This window comes from Myotis myotis, unplaced genomic scaffold, assembly GCF_014108235.1.
Source record: "Myotis myotis isolate mMyoMyo1 unplaced genomic scaffold, mMyoMyo1.p scaffold_m19_p_2, whole genome shotgun sequence".
Taxonomy (NCBI): domain Eukaryota; kingdom Metazoa; phylum Chordata; class Mammalia; order Chiroptera; family Vespertilionidae; genus Myotis; species Myotis myotis.
In genome coordinates, this window is record NW_023416324.1 from 46,692,192 (window position 1) to 46,709,402 (window position 17,211).

Here is a 17,211-nt window from a genome sequence, read left to right on the forward strand (position 1 = left end):
TTTTACATGTACTTGAGAACATTTAATGAAGCAGAAAGCACCATGTCCATGGTATTCAGTCCTATAGTAATTCTTAATAATAACAAATTTGATTGTGGAATGAAAATATCACAAGGAAAAATAATGTGCTATAAGTGCATAAATATTAAAATCCAACCAAATGCATATTGGGGGCATTGGACTATTGTACAAACACAGGCAATCAGATGAAATGTCTTCTGTCTAGTGTTCTTGCTTTTATCTCAGCCATGTGATAGAGGATCTTATTCCATTCTTAGATTTGACAGGTTCGTCCTACAACAACTGAGTGGCTGGCCAAAGCCAATAGCTTTCTTGAACAAATTCATTTTTCTGGTGATTTTAGTTTCCCTCTTCTCAAGACTACCTGGGATACTGACCATGAAAGGCACTCACTGCAGCCAGGAACGTCACTGTTGGTTGGATTCACTTCTTCTTGCACACCATGAAACCAAAAATCATTTAAAGGGCTGTGGCACCGTCTCCAAGATCAGAGATTAGCCAGCTCACGCACTTTATCAATTGTGGGCTGCTGATTTGTCCAACCCTCTCATTTCACATGTGAGACACAGAGATTTGGAATGACTTCCTCGTACTCACATAGCTGAGTGATAGAGTGTGGGTTAGGAACCACATCTCCTGCATCCCAGTTCAGAATGCTTTTCATTCCCCAATCATTCACTTATTGATACAGTGGGGCCTTGACTTACGAGTTTAATTTGTTCCGTGACAGAGCTCGTAATTCAAATTACTCATATGTCAAATCAAAAAGTGAACAAGTGAGACACATGATGCTGGGCTGATGTTGTGGCGTTCACAGTGATGTTCGCTGCGCCAACTAGTAGTGGAGTATCTGAAGCTGGCTTGTAACCCGAATTTTAGCTCGCAACTCAAAGCAAAAAATCGGCCAAGAGACGGCTCGTATCTTGAAAAACTCATTAGTCGGGACACTCATAAGTCAAGGCCCCACTGTACATTTATCAAATGTTTATTGGGATGCCTATCATGTGAGAATAGCTGTGACTACAAAGATGAATTAGGCACAGACCCTACACTCGAAGACTTTACCCTGCTTTATGTCTTTAATTTCCCAGAGGATCTTTGTTCTATTATGAAAGTGACTCCATGCCAAAGCTATCTCTTCACCCGGGCAGGATTGGGCAAACACAATTACTAGTCAGTTGGTATACAGCCCCATTTCAAAAGTATTCTTCATAAATGGCTTATTCTCTGGCCTTCTGACTTTTTCTTACTGAAATTTAAATTCCAATTAAGTTTTAATTTTAGCTATATAACAAATAATTTGTTTTTAGTAGAAGGACTACTTGTTGCATAAGAACTAAAAAATACATTGTTTATCTGAAATTTAAATTTTACTGGACGTCCTGGTTTTTTGTTTGTTTTTGGCTAAATCTTAACAACTCTACATTTTACTCATAGGAAGAAGGGGCCCATGGTGATTTGTGTCTAATATCATCCAGTTATTTCAAGTTGACCCAGAAAAAAATCTGAATCTACTTATAATGACCCAAACATGGCATTACTGGTAAATAATTTTTAAGTGGGTGAGCTCTGAAGATCAAGCTGTCACTACTGCAAATCGGCCCCATTTACTCCCTAGTAAAAGAGAGGCCGTATGTACATGTACATGTGCATGTGTGATTAGAATCTCCCGAAACACTCGTAAGACAATAGTTTGTTAGCTCATGAGTGGCCCACAGTACAAGCTACGAATATATTTGATGGCTCACATGGCTGCAACAGTCACCCAACAGCCAATATAAAATAAGCAGATTTTTGTCAATTGGTATTTTTTTAATAATTTAATAATTTTCCCCATTATTTTAAGAATCCAACTTGGAGCTTCTTCATTTGACTAGAATATATTCCCTGAGGGCTGCTGTGTTTCCAGTGGTGCTGTAAGTGATCTGGGCTCTGGGAGACGAGTCAGAGATCATGATCTTCAAGCCACTTTCACATTCTTCTTATAGCTGTCATTCTTACTCCATTTGATCCTGGTGTTAAAAAGGCTCATAATATTATCTCTGTGTCGCAGAGGAGGAAGCAGAACCCTGGAGAGGTTTTAGTGACGTGCAAAAACCCTCATCTCACCACTGGTGAGTGATAGTTGGGACTGGATCCCTTATCTTGCCACTAGGACAGTACTCTTAAAAAAACAACAACAAAAAAAACAAAAAACAAACAAAAAAAAAACAACAAAAAAAAACTATGCCAGATTGGCTGCCCATAATTTTTAAAAACACAGGAGGGATTAAATAAAGAATTTTTTGCATGCACCTAAGTGTGACCTCATGATAGACTAGTAACAATGAAATGAAAATGTTAAAGTTCATTTTTTAATATTATCTACATCCAGGTCACGAATCTATTCCATAGCCTTTCCTCCCCATGGGCATAATTGAGTTCCTTTCCTGCCAGGGTCCAGCCCCAGCGGGTCCAGGGGTCCCCAAAGGCGTAGACGGAGTCGGCGAAGAAGGAAGGACACGGAGACAGTGTTCAGTTGATCAGCAGCCTAGCCAGGATCTCCAGCCAAGTTCTGGTCTGGATCTCCAGAGAGGTTCTGCTCAGGATCTCCAGCCAGGTTCTGTATCCATGTTGTCTTGCTAGGTTCTCCAGCCAGGTTCTGTCCAGGTTCTCCAGCCAGGTTCAGTTACCAGGTTCTAGTCAGGTTCTCTTGCCAATTTCTGTAGTCAGGTTCAGTCCAGGATCTTTTGCCATGTTCTCTCGCTAGGTTCTGTCTCTAGGTTCTGAGGCCAGTTTCTGTCCAGGAACTTTTGCCATGTTCTCTCCAGCGAAGTTCTTCTGTCTCTAGAGAACGTTCTGTGTAGGTTCTGTGCCTAGGTTCCGTCTCTCCTCGTTCTGTCTTCTTACATCTGTATTTATACCAGTTGATTCCAATCCTATCAATCTCTATTTCAAAGGTTAGGGCGTTTCTTATCTCCATTCCAGGGAGTAAAGATTATGTAGCTTAAGCATGATTGTTCGTAGTTAAAGTGATTAATTACCCACCTGGCACTTAGTTAAGAGGTTTTATTCCCTCCCTAACTTCAGGGGAAAATCCCTACCTGGGGAAACAACCTTTCTCAGAGACCTTGGTTAAAACACATAGTGCCAAGAAGGTGAGCAAACATATTAAGAACAGTATGCCATATATGCTAGGTCCCTTGAAACAGCAAGCATGGACCGGCTCCCGGCAAATTCCCCCTTTTTTATTTTTTAAAAGCGGGCATTAAAAAGAAAACCCGGAAATGCTCTCTTGTATCCATTTTAAGAGTAGGATTGGCGCTTTCCGCTATTACCTGAGTCCTGATCTATCACCCCAGGGAGAGCTTGCCAATCCTGCACTTTCCTGGGGTGGAAAGGCTGCAGTGGGGTTAAGGATAAGGCTCCTTGGGCCTACCTCCTCCCATGCCTTCACATTTATCTTTCCTTCCTCAGAAAAGCATGGACATACTTCTTGTATAAAACGTTCCATCTGACTGGGCATAACCTTAACTCCTCTGCTAGCAAGCATATGTGTTAAAAGATCAATACGGAGTCTTTTTTCTTTAGACTCAGTATGGCACATCTTCTTAATCTAAAGATCAATACAGAGTCTTCTTTCTTTGGACTCAGTATGGCACATCTTCTCAATCTAAGAATCAATACAAAGTCTTCTTTCTTTGGACTCAGTATGGCACACCTTCTCAATCTAAGTTCTGTACTATCCACCTTCTTACCCTACTTATCCTCTATAGGGGGGTCTGAAGTACCCTGGTGGAGTCCTATTCGTCCCGAATGTTGGGGTTCTCAATGGGGGGGGCTGACCTAGGGGAATCCTGTTCCAGGGGTTCCCAAAGGTGTGGACGGAGTCGGCGAAGACTATCCACCCTCTTCCTACGGTGGAGTCCTATCCATCCCGAGAGTGGGGCTTACCTAGGGGTCCCTGTTCGGGCGCCATATGCTGGGGTCCAACCCCAGCAGGTCCAGGGGTTCCCAAAGGCGTAGACGGAGTTGGCGAAGAAGGAATGACATGGAGACAGCGTTCAGTTGATCAGCAGCCTAGCCAGGATCTCCAGCGAAGTTCTGGTTAGGATCTCCAGCCAGGTTCTGTGTCCATGTTCTCTTGCTAGGTTCTCCAGCCAGGTTCTCCAGGTTCTCCAGCCAGGTTCTGTAGCCATGTTCCCTCGCTAGGTTCTCCAGCCAGGTTCTGTCCAGGTTCTCCAGGTTCCCCAGCCAGGTTCGGTCACCAGATTCTATAGCCAGGTTCTTCAGCCAGGTTCTGGCTAGGTTCTCCAGCCAGGTTCAGTCACCAGGTTCTAGTCAGGTTCTCTTGCCATGTTCTATCCAGGTTCTGTAGCCAGGTTCTCTCTCTAGGTTCTTTAGCCAGGTTCTGTCTCTAGGTTCTGTGGCCAGTTTCTATCCAGGATCTTTTGCCATGTTCTCTCCAGCGAAGTTCTTCTGTCCCTGTGTTCTCTGTGGGTTCTGTGTCTAGGTTCTGTGTCTCTTGGTTCTGTCTTCTAAGTTCTGTCTTCTAAGTTCTGTGTTCTAAGTTCTGTCTCTTGCTGTCTTGTTACGTCTGTATTTATACCAGTTGATTCAATCCTATCAATCTCTATTACAAAGGTTAGGGCGTTTCTTATCTCCATTCCAGGGAGTAAAGATTATGTAGCTTAAGCATGATTGTTCACAGTTAAAGTGATTAATTACCCGCCTGGCACTTAGTTAAGAGGTTTTATTCCCTCCCTAACTTCAGGGGAAAATCCATACTTGGGGAAACAACCTTTCTCAGAGACCTTGGTTAAAACACATAGTGCCAAGAAGGTGAGCAAACATATTAAGAACAGTATGCCATATATGCCAGGTCCCTTGAAACAGCAAGCATGGACCGGCTCCCAGCACTTTCCCAATGGACAGGTCTGGTTTTTACACCCATGAAAGTTCCAAGGACCTTTTTCTTGCTGGGATGGCTGCTAAACTTCTCCTATGGAATGACTTTGTGATGGGAGAAATATAACCAACCTATTCGCTGGGCTTTGAGAACTCTAGGGAAAGTTCGTTCTAAAGCTTGGCGCTTACTGCTCATCCAACTGATTCACTTTGTCTGGAAGGCAGCCACCAGCCTCCCATAGACAGAGTTTGGACTGTTTGATTACAGTAAGCCTAGCAGCAGGGAGGGATTAGGATACGGCTTCTCTGAGTAAAAACAGGGAAAGCTAAACTGCTTCCAAATAGCAGTTCACTACCTGCAAGCTGGTTTCTGGAGAACGTGAAAAGGGCCTGAAGTGGAAGGGATTCATTGGCTTTGAAGACAGAAAACAATGGAAATGCACAGTTCATCCACAAACCAGCCCCTCCACAAACCAGCCCCTCTTAACATCACTCTCTAGCCACTATCATTCAATGAGACACTTCCCTGCTCTGGTTCAAGAAAAACAAAGAGAATTACAGCTGGCCCAGTTTGGTAAGCTTCCCTGATGGGCATCGTGTTGTTATCTGTTACCATGGCATGGGCTATCCTGTTGTGCGGCCTGGGAGAATCTAAAAACTGGTCTTTTGGCTCTTGATCACCCTGTTTGATTTATTGTCAGCAGATGACATTAAAATCAGCTTGCATTTGCTGAACGAATCTGGATGGGCTATGGAGGGTGGAAACAGGGAGTGGCCTGGGTGGTGGCAGGGATTAGAATAGTAATCCCTAGTGTTTGAGAGATTGCAGAGCACTTTCCCACACATTGTGCCATTGGATCCTTACGAATTCTTGTGAGGACAGGTATTCCGAGCCCCACTTGACAAATGAGAAAACTGATGTCCTAACGGGTGAAGTGATGGCCAGAGTTCACACAGAAAAAATTTAGTGGCAATCTAAAAAGTGGAATAAAAGCCAAAGCCCTGGCTTTCTTGTGTAACACACTAACGCGTGATTAGAATCTACCTTAAAGCTTTTTAGCTCTGCTCAGATAGTCAGCAACTGATTGTAATATACTGTTAATGCAGATGTCTGGCACTCTCTTCTTTCTGGACCTTCAGAACTTCTCTTCTTTTGGCTCCCTTCCCCCAACCTCTTCTTTATGTAACTTCTTCAGTTTATCACTTGGACACCACTTCTTCCAAGAAGTCCTCATGGCTTTGTTAGGTGACCATCGTATAAGTTTCCAATGCACCCAGCAACTACCATGGCACTATCCTTACCACTCGAATTCAGTTGCCTGTATAGAAATATAACTCCAAGTAGGCACTAAGGCGACACGTCATTCACTAGTGCTTATTTTTTCACCATTGTAACCCCAACACCTAGCATGATAGACTCGGGATAAATATTTCTAGAATAAATGCTGCAGGGTCTGCTGTAGCCAAGAGGAAGTTTTGCTTCCACCTCACGGCGTTAGGAAGAGATTGAAGCCTCCTTTAACGTCATCTCAGACAGTACCTTTTCCAGGAGGAGGCTCTCAGGAAAGCAAATGCTAACCATCTGCGTAAAATGTTAGATCATTGTCGTCAGGAGTAAGACTTAGAGTTCAGAGAGAACTAGACGTGCGACATGGATGGAGGTCAGTGTTTGTGTAACTATTCAGAGGAAGAGGTAAGAGCAGATATTTTTGGAGTTACTGGAAGACTTAGCCATGACACCCAGCCTGCTCATATGTCTGGTGCTATTGCTGGAAGCCAAGCTTCATGCCAGCCTTCTGTTAAGATATCAGTTTCTGGGAAGAGTCTTGAACTTGCAGCATGGTTATTTATAACTATATTTTCTTATTTTGTGTCAGGTTAGGAGACGCTAAAATATGACTGTTATGTGTTATCAGAATCGCATACAGATAGAATATGGTAAATATGATAGATGATGAACAAGGCCTAAGAGTCACAAGTCATGGAAATATGAAACCCAGCACTTAACCTCATACCTGTAAATACAAAATACCTTAAAGTATTTAGAAATTAATGCATGTATGAATGGAATCATCATATAAAATGAATTAGTTGAGTCTTGGCAATGAGGCTATTTCTGCAATGGCAGAATCTTAAAGGCCACATAGGGCTTTGCATCCTTTCATGAGGGATGAGCATTACAGGCATCCTACTGAACTTTCAGTAAAAGTCTACATTGGGAATATGTAAACACATAGGTGTGGCCGTGTTCTAGTACAACTTTATTTACAAAAATAAGCATTGGGCTGTGTTTGATACATCATAGTTTCTTAACCCTGGTAATAATATGGCTACCAGTTTTCATTTCCACCACGTCACTGCCTTCTGAAAAGCCTTCCTTTGTTTGCCATTGCCTATGAGCTGAAGCACAAACTCCTCAACTTTCTACTCTGATCTGAGCAGCACTTTCACACCCCCAATACTCATTTTCTTCTCTTTGGGTTCAACTCACATTGTTCTGTACAGATAATACCATTCTTAATGCTTTCTACTTGATCAAATCCTACCCGCTGTTAACGTAAAAACCATTGAAACCTATAAAGAATTTTTGTGAGTTTATTTGAGCCATATGTCGACATATGCCGGGAGGCAAAACCTCAATGACTTGAGATAATGCTCCGGAGAATGGCGGGTTACATCTGTATTTATACATTGCAATCAAAGGAAAGGGATGTAGGTGGGTTACATGAAATCCATTGGTGATAGACTAGAGAGGTGGGATAAAGCAAAGCGGGGAAACCTCTGGGATAGGATAAAAAGTGAAATAATGGACATGTGCTTCTTTTACACAGATGAGTACAGGATAGTTTAACATAATTAACAGTTGATGGTTAACTTGATAACAATAATAATGAGGGAATGTCCTGGTGCCATTTGTTGTGCCCTGAGGGGTCCGGGGGGAAAAAAAGGGAAGTTACAAGTTACCTAGACATTTCACAGGTATGTTATCTTAGAGAAAAAGGGCCAATGGGCTCAGTAAAGATCTAAGTTGATCTTTGTCAGGGAAAATACTGGCCTAGGACATGACTACCCACCATAACCTGTTTGTAGTTAAATATTTAATTTTCAGACCATCTTTTGTGGTTATTTTAGGTCTCTGAGTTTGCAAGACTGCTATGCAGGCCTCCCCTGAGCTTGTCAGGTTAGCATGTGGCCCCTTTTGTCCACGCTGTTCTTTTTTAAAGCTAATAACAGATTTTATTTTATATTTGTAAATATTTTTTTTATTTTTCAATTACAGTTGATGTATAATATTATGTCTAATCACTGGGCTGTACACTTGAAACTAATATACTATTCTACTCATTCTTTATGGTAGGGGTTCTCAGATGGAGTTAGAGGGGTCATATCAGAATCATCACAGTGCTCATCTCCCTCCCTTTATTCTGTCAGGCCCCAGTGAGGTAAAGAAGGAGGGCAAGGAACTTGAAAATGTTCCTCCCCACAAACCACTGCTTTACAGAATTATTAAAACCACACTCTTCTAAGAAGCCTTCCCTGACTACATTAAACCATACTCAGCTTCTTCTTCTTCTTTTCTTTTTTTGCTTTGGAGCTCCTTAGCCCTCATTGGTCAGAAGATTTGTTTTTAGCACATATTGCATTATTTGGTTATTTAAGTATTTCATGTGTCAAGCATTTTTCTGGATGCTGGGGACACCGCAGTGAATAGGACAGTAAAGATCCTTCTCTTTGAAAAATCACATTCTGGTGACAAAGAGAGAGACAATAAACATGTGGGAATCAAGGAAGCCTTCAAGTAGAAATTAACATCTGATTTAGGCCTTGATCGATGGCATGGATTTCAAGGGATTATAATGTAAGACATTATAGAGGGCATCATCCAGTCAGAGAAAACAGCACCAACTAGGAGAGGGTGCTGAGAATAACAAGACTTGTTTGGAGAACAAATCCGCCTCTGTGGTTGCAGCAGAAAATAAGTAAGAGAGGAAAGTATAAGATGTTAGGCCTGGGCTATAAAGAACCCTAAACACCAGATGAAGGTGTTGGGATGTATTTAATAAGCCATGGGAGTCATTAAAGATTTTTGACCTGGTACTTGATGTAATAAGAACTACATATAAAGAAAATCAATCTTTTTGGTGCTAAAAACATGGAGACCAATGAAAAAGTGACTATAAAAGACCTTTAGCCAAAATCTGGCTAGTTAAATCAGAGATTAACTATGGTTTATAATGAGAAAAAGGGAAAGACAGGACTGGGTGCAATAGAACCCATGGAGCTTGCCAAGTGGGTTGCAGAAATTGAGAAAATGGAGGTATAGGAAATAAAGCTGAGACTTTAAGTTTAGATGACTAGGTGAGCATTGCTGCGTTATGTATTACTGTTTATGGGATTTATGTTAGGTTTATGACTGGGGGAATGGTGGTGCCATTAATAAAAATATGGAAGTCAAGAAAAAGGTGGGAAGAAGATGATGGCTTTTATCTTTTTAAACATAGCATTTTAGAATTTCAGAGCTATGAAAGTTATTCTGATTATGCCCAATCCCTTTGCTTCATGTAAAAGAAAATCCAGTGAGAGGAAATGACTCATCGGTGATCACCCAGCAAGTTAGTGGAGTAACCAGTTTTAGAAATCAGATGTCCTGTTTTCCCTGGACAGTGTTTCTTCCATAAGATGATCTTACAATGAGTTTAGTTTGTAGAAATGGGATAATTGTGTAGCAAGATGTAGTTGGCACTTCAGTAACAGATCAGGGGCAAGGACTTGGGAACCATCAAAATGAAAATAACATTTATAAAGAGGTGGAAGCAAAAGAGATCACCCAAGGACAGATTAGAGTTGCTAAATCCCATGTGACAGATGTCCATGGATGCTGAGACGTGATCACTAAATTTCACATTTAGGCGGTCACTGGCACCTGGGAGAGAGAAAGCAGTTGCCATTGAATGGAGGGAGCAGTAGCAAGAAGCGAAATTATAAACATGGACGGAGTGAGGGGCTGGTGAGGAGGTGGAAATGGAATTTAAAACTATTTCTCTGGAAGGAGGCGGTAAAAGGAGAAAGATGAGATATTGTTGAAGCAGAGCCTTTTAGGTTGTTATTAGATGGAGAAACATAAATGTGTGTGTAAGTAGAAGCAAGTCATGGAGAGCAAGAAATTAGAGGTGCAGATGAGTGAAATTAGTGAGGGTGTGGGAAACTAGAGGAGATAGAGGAGCAGAAAATGAGGAGGGACACTAAAATGTCTGGGTAAAAGTGGAGATAAAGAGCCTTCTTGAGTAGGTGCAATTGATGGAATTCAAATTAACCCTTATCAGTGGAGGAGGAGATTGGATCTTTGTTTAAAAGTGAGAAGATAGAAATGGATATGAGAGTGTGAGTGTAGGAATGTTTTGGTGAAAAAACTGTGGGACATCAGCGCTACATGTAGGGCCCTGCTGAGGGTAGAGTAGTGCATTTGTGGTCCATGTAGTTGGCCTAGTGCGGACGCTTTCCAATTATGGAAGCAGAAGAGACAATATGGACAATGGGGGTTTCCCAGGAATTCCCACGGGGTGGTGAGCATTGTTGTTTTATATATTACTGTTCACAGGATTTACGATAGATGAAGAGCCAAGCTGACTGGGCAATGTGGGGAGGAGTTAAGGGCAAAAGTCGGGTTTCCAAGAGCACCTTTATGCTAAGTGTTCTGCAGGCATTTGCACACATTGTCTCACCTCCCCCTTTTACAGATAGAGATCCCCAAAGTCACATGGAGCAAGCAACTTGCCCCAAGACGCACAAAGGGAAATGGCAGAACTTTTCTTCCTGAAACCATGCTGGCTGTTGCCTCCAGTAGCCACTGGGGAAATGCAAATTGGGCAGAGAAGAAGGTTGAAGTTAGAGAAAAATTTCAGAATTAGAGTGAAACACTTCCCAATGAGAAGCTCCAAAAGAAACAGGAGTGACATGAGAATCCAGTTGGCAGTTACAAACGTCAAGGGCCAAAAAATTAGACAGTTAATTGATCTTTTTCAGAAACCTTTTATTAAAGTAGAACGTGCGGAGAGAAAAGTGCACAAATCACAAGTGAAGTCTGAATTTCCATAAAATGAGCTCACCCATGTAACCAGTACCCCAGACCAAGAACGAGATCATTGTCAACCCCATAGAAGGCCCCCTGAAGTCCCCTCCCAGTCACTTCCCCCGCCCCCCAAGCTAACCACTATCTTGATTTCTAATATCATAGATTCACTTTACTTCTTTTGAACTTTCTCTAGCTGAATCCTATTTTTATGTACTCTAATATCTGGTGTCTTTTGCCTGACATTATGTTTATGAGATTTATCCCTGTGGTTGCCATGGCAGTTTTTTTGATTGATTCAAACCACAATACAACCTCTTGAATAGCTACCAGCTTCTTTAGTGGGAAGAAAGTCTGATTATGCGAGGCAGATAAAAGGTTTTTACATTTCTGTGCTTTCTTTCGGTAGAAAGTGGGAGAAACTTGATGGATAAGTTCTGAGATATACAGAGCTATGTTAAAGTCACATTTATATATATTACACAGAAAATTTATAAGAAAGTGCTTCATGATCTATTCTATCACATTACACACAGCCTTATAGTTAGAAAAGAAAGCTTAAAATGTTTATGCAGTTTATATATACATTCTCAACGCAATAAAGAGGATGAGGTTCAATAGATGTACTGGCATTTTGAAAGAAGAAAATTGTACCATTGTGAGGGTTTGGATCTTTAGGACTCACTGAACTATTCTAACTGTTTGGAAAACATGTACACTTAGTCCTGGAAAATGTAAGGAAATACCAGCTGCCTTTTGGTGCTGTTTCTCCAGGAAGGCCCTATTCTGAAATGCAAATAGAAATAACTGGATATCCTTTAGGACGAGACATAGTGTTCTGAAAATTGACGTCCTAGAGTGGTCAGAGGTTTAGACAAGTGCATGATTAATATGGCATGTGGGTTTAGGAAACCTCCACGTTGCTCAACCTCCCCTGAGACTCAGTTTCTTCTTCGATAAAACAGAGATAATGAGATAATGCTCCATCTAGCTCTCCAGCTGCTGTGAGAATCAGATGATGCGATGTATGAAGAAACTGCTTGCACATATTAAGTTAAGAGTACAGTATGATTCTTACAGGCTGCACATCCTTTTCAATTGCTCATTGCAGGTCAAAGTGAAGGAAGAGGACCAGATTGGAAACACCACAGATTGTAGCGGAGTTTCATGAGGGGTGGCGGGGGTGGGGTGGGTGAATTGCTGGGCTTCGGAGTCAGTTTTGGATGAGAGTACAGCCTCTGCTACTTCTTAGTGGCTGTTTGACTTCAGGCGACTTATTGAATCTTCTCAAGCCAGGGATTCATCTCTAGAGTGGAGATAATAACACTGCCTACCTTTGCCAGCACAAGTGGATAATTGTAATTAAAGCACTCATGACACCCTGTGCATAGAACACTCCCAGCAAATAATGTCCGTTACTGTAATTCTGTAACAACAGCAACCACAATAATAGTTTCAATCAGCCACTTAGTGCTGTTGATGTCCAACGTATCCAACAGACATTGACCTCGTAAGGTACCTGCTTTGTGGTTCCATTATTTAGGGAAATTCTTGCCAGGCTGTTGGGTGCCTGCACGATTCAGGGGCCAAATGTGCCTCTGATAGGAGGGCTTCTGATTAGGTGAACTACTCTCTCTTTCTGCCTGGCAGCTCTCTCAGGTAACTCATTTGTGTGTCCTTCCTTGACAAAAAGAGACATCATCGGTTCCAACCCCCACATTTCACAGCTGAAGGAATGGAGGAGCTCAGAGGTTTGTCTGTCTGGTGTGAACTGGTGATAAACCTGGGACTAGAACCCAAATCTCCCAACTCCCAGGACAGCACTCTTTCTTCTACTGCCTACTGCCCGCCCTGAGGAGGCAGCCTCACCTCCATTCTTTCAGTGCAAATGAAGGGTTGTTATCTCCTTAAGATTTAGGCTTGAATCTGATTTTTTATGGATTCCCCTGGACAATGCTTTGCACCTAGTAGTTACTCAGAAAAATATTTTTAAGTGAAATCAATTTCTGGGATATTCTCTTCTCATATTCAGTTTTTAGAATCAGGGGCTATGCTTAAAGAACATCTTTAAATGACCTGGTTTATTTATCTGTGCTGCAGCATATGCAAAGCCTCACTTCCTAAGGACAGCCTCCTTTCATTCCCTCGGGCAGTCTGTCCATCTTCCCCTGATCTTCCCACTGCTCCACTTAGAGCTCTGTGCAAGTGCTAATGTTAATTAAGACAGCACAAATGATATTTATCTTTCTCTGACTGACAATGAACAACATAAACCGATGAACAAAAACAGATGTAGAGACAGAGAAGCATTGATCATATGCTCAAAACTCAGAGGGAAGGTAGGGGAGGGTGGGGATGAGGGGGAGAGATCAACCAAAGGACTTGTATGTACGCATATAAGCATAAGCGATGGATGTGGACAATAGGGGTGAGGGTGAGGGCAGGATTGGGAAGATGAGGGGACATTGGGGGGATAAGGACACATTTGTAATATCTTAATCAATAAAGGGGGGGGAAAAAGATAGCACAGTATAGAGGCTAAGGGTGTGAGGTTGGCAGTCCAGAGAGAATGAGGATTCTGGCTGCAATTTATGAGATACTTAATGACTCTAAATCTGCATTTTCTTTTCCTTAAAATGGGGAAGCTAATAATTCTTTTTTAAAAAATATGTATTTTATTGATTTTTTACAGAGAGGAAGGGAGAGGGATAGAGAGTTAGAAACATCGATGAGAGAGAAACATCGATCAGCTGCCTCTTGCACACTCCCTACTGGGGATGTGCCTGCAACCTAGGTACATGCATGCCCTTGACTGGAATCGAACCTGGGACCCTTGAGTTGCAGGCTGACGCTCTATCCACTGAGCCAAACTGGTTAGGGCTAATGCTTACTTCTTGACGTGTCAAACATGAATAGTGTGTGAAGTCTTTGGTACAGTGCCTGGCACATAGAGGCTCAATAATTGTCTTAGTAATAGGTTTTATCGCAATTTGCACATTGATCGACATGTCTGCTTCTCCTGCTAACTATGATCTTCTTTAGGCCCAGAGCCTTGTCTTGGTTTATTTTGTAGCCTTGGGACCTCCTATAGTGTCTGATCCATGATAGGTCATGTTTCTAGAAGAGACAGAGAAAGAGGAGTGAGGGAGTTGGGGCATTTGTTAATGCATCTGAGCTTCAACCCAGGAAACTGAAAGCAGGGCTCAGACCCCAGCTTTTCCAGCTTTTCTAGCTACTGGCCATGGAGTGTTAACCAGCCCTCAATTGTGTGTCAGACTCATTCTCTTTATCAGCAAAATGGGTTTGCTAATACAGTGCTCGCGCATAACATCCTGAAGAGGATAATTTAAGACAATGGATTTTAGACTATTTTATAAATTGAAATATACTTTCTGGGTTTGATATGAGAATTGTCATCGTTAGGATTAGATCTGCCTTGGCTGTCTCCTTGATTTTACTTAATAATTAGCTAGCCAGGGGTAGTAACAGCTGCTTATGGAGTAGAAGGCACCGCATTAGCTGCTGCAGGTCTTTGCTTTCAAGATGTTTACAGCGTGGAAGGGAGGTTAGAACCCGGGGCCTCTGCCCCCAGCCATAACAGGAAGTTTGAGAGAACTCTTGGGCAACGGCCCTTGACCTCAGCTGACCTACCTCAGCGAACACCCTGCAGCTGCAGTCTCTGCAGTGACCCCTAACAGTACACGCATGCCAGGCCTGCCCAAGCCCGTCTCTGGACTGTTTCCACCTTTGTCCGATGTCACCAGCACCGTGCTCTCATTTGCCTCATAACACGCTTTTAAAGCAGCCCCCCTGTCGTCAGTGGCACAGTGGCACAGCAGGAAGGGCAGGGGGTGGCCGGGTGCCAGCGGAATGGAAGCCAGGGGCTGATTTCTGACAGCCCACTTCCCCACTCTGCACACCGCACTCGGGGGCCTGCTCTGGGGCTTGCGTTTCCCCCTCTCTCACAGAGGTTCTTTTTCCTGAGGTATAAATCCCCAGTGTGTAGGTCTGAGAGCCCCTGGAGAAATGCAACCAAAGGGGGATTTTGTTTCAATTCCTCTTACACTCCAGCAGGGATCCATAAAGCCTTCTCAGTCCAAAAGCAGCTCTTTATCGTAGACACTCCCTGCAAGTGTTGCCTAATCCCCCAAGTCCAAATCCAGCTTTTCTAAACCTACCCCTTTCATCGAATGAGGCACTGCAATGGCTGTTCAACCCAAGTTCTTAACCCTGGAGACTCGGGTTGGATTTCTCCATAATATTTAGAAGGTTTAACTCACTTGCGTATTGTATTCATTTTCTATTGCCGTTGTAACAAATTACACAAACTTTGTGGCTTAAAACAACACACATCAAGGTTTTGGCAAGGCTGTGCTCCTTTCTGGAGTTTCTCGGGGGGAAAATGCATTTCTTTGCCTTTTCCAGCTTCTTGAGGCGGCTGGCATTCTTTGGATCCTGGCCCTCTTCCATATCCAAGGCCCAAAATGACCGGTTGAATCCTTCTCTCTTTGCATCATTCTGACACAGATTTGTCTGCCTCCCTCTTCCACATGCAAGGACTCTTGTACATTGAGCCTACCAGATAATCCAAAATAATCTCCTTATTTTAAGCTTAGCTCATTAGCAACCTCACTCCCATCTGCTACCTTAATTCTCCTTGGCCATCTGACATATTTACAGGTTGCAAGAATTAGGGTGTAGATCTCTTGAGGGACCATTAGTCTGTCTCCCACACGTATTAAGAGTGATGTCAGGACCTCGGGATAGCTCTATATCAGTGATTGGCAAATATGGCCCAAGGGCTGGCCACTTGTTTTTGCAAAAATGAAGTTTTATTGGAACTCAGCCACATGCATTTGTTTATATATTGTCTGTGACTGCTTTTATGCTTTAAAATGTCAGCTTTGAATATCAACACAGACTATATGGCCCAGAAGTCTGAAATAATTACTACCCGACCCCCCCCCCTTTTTTTTAAGTTTACTGACTTTTGCTCTGTTGCACTCAATATTTTTCTGAGGCTGACTATAGTTCTATTGAACCCAGGGACCTTGTAAATATCTCTGCCATGTTTTTCACCCCCCCCCCCCAACCCCATACACACACTTTTAAAATTCCTAGCTATGCTCTGCCTGCTATTCCTCTTCTAGCCTCCCATAAAACTACTGAACTCTTGTGGTAACTCCAACTGCTCTTTACTTTGATACATGCTGTTCTCTTTGCTTAGATTGCATTTACCTCCTTTTTTTTAAATCTCCTGCCAAACAAGCTCTTATTCATCCTTTAAAACCCTGCCAAGGCCTAACTTCCTCTTGGAAACCTCCTCAAACACCTCTACCCAAGGAGAGGTGCTCCTATTCTCAAAACAGTTTTTCTGTAAGTGCCTCAATGGTAGTAATGACTGCTATGTTTACCCTTCTCAGCATTCCCTGTGCCTAGCATAGGGACTGACATGTGTTATGCATCCCATAAATATCAGTGTAGTTGGATGCTACTTTAAATGTTGCCATTCAGAGATGAGGCCCGATTTAATGGCAACAATCGGTTCTGCGCAAATTTAAAATTCATCTCTGCTGTTACGCGGAGGCTGTATGATCTTGGAGATGTCAGTTCTCTACCCCTGGCTTCAGTTTCTTCACCTATGAACCGAGAAGTTGGATTAAGCACGGCTGGTCTCTAAGGTCCTTTCCATGGTGGAAGATTTGGCCTGGTTCCTTGTAGACGCTAAGGAGAGCAAAATCTCTTGTATTAGGCTTGTGCCCCGCAGAGCTGGAAATCATCCAAGACATACAGTGCATATATATCACTCATAGCTTTGCTTTGGCTATGTGGCAACTGCAGGCTGAGGAAATGGGGAAGGAGGGAGTGGAGGAGAGAAAGGAATTGGTGAGGTTAACTGAGGGGATCGTGTATTTGTTGATTGAAACATTCCATACTCCACACCTCCCCCCACAAATTATAGTAAGCTATTGCATTTCAGTTTCCCTGTTTATAAGGCAAGCACTGGTTAAATGCCTGCTGTTTACCAGGCACTGTTCAGGGCTTGCCATTAGCAATTTCAGTGGCCTTTATGCAGTGGTAGATGAGTCATTACCTCTTTCACATCTCAGGCCCAGCCCTTTCTACCTAAGAGGAAGTGCAGTGTGGGAACTGCAATTCAAAGTCTTCACCAAGGGCTTGGTCCTGAGCCGTGGCCACGTGGAACTCACTCATCTCCACCCTCTCCAGTTCTG

General features: G+C 42.7%; 1 protein-coding gene across 1 annotated transcript in view; it reads left to right on the forward strand.

Moving 5' to 3' along the window:
• Positions 1-17,211, forward strand: part of PDE4B (phosphodiesterase 4B) — a 430,076-nt gene that overhangs the window by 358,223 nt on the left and 54,642 nt on the right. The gene's annotated exons all lie outside the window — the stretch shown is intronic.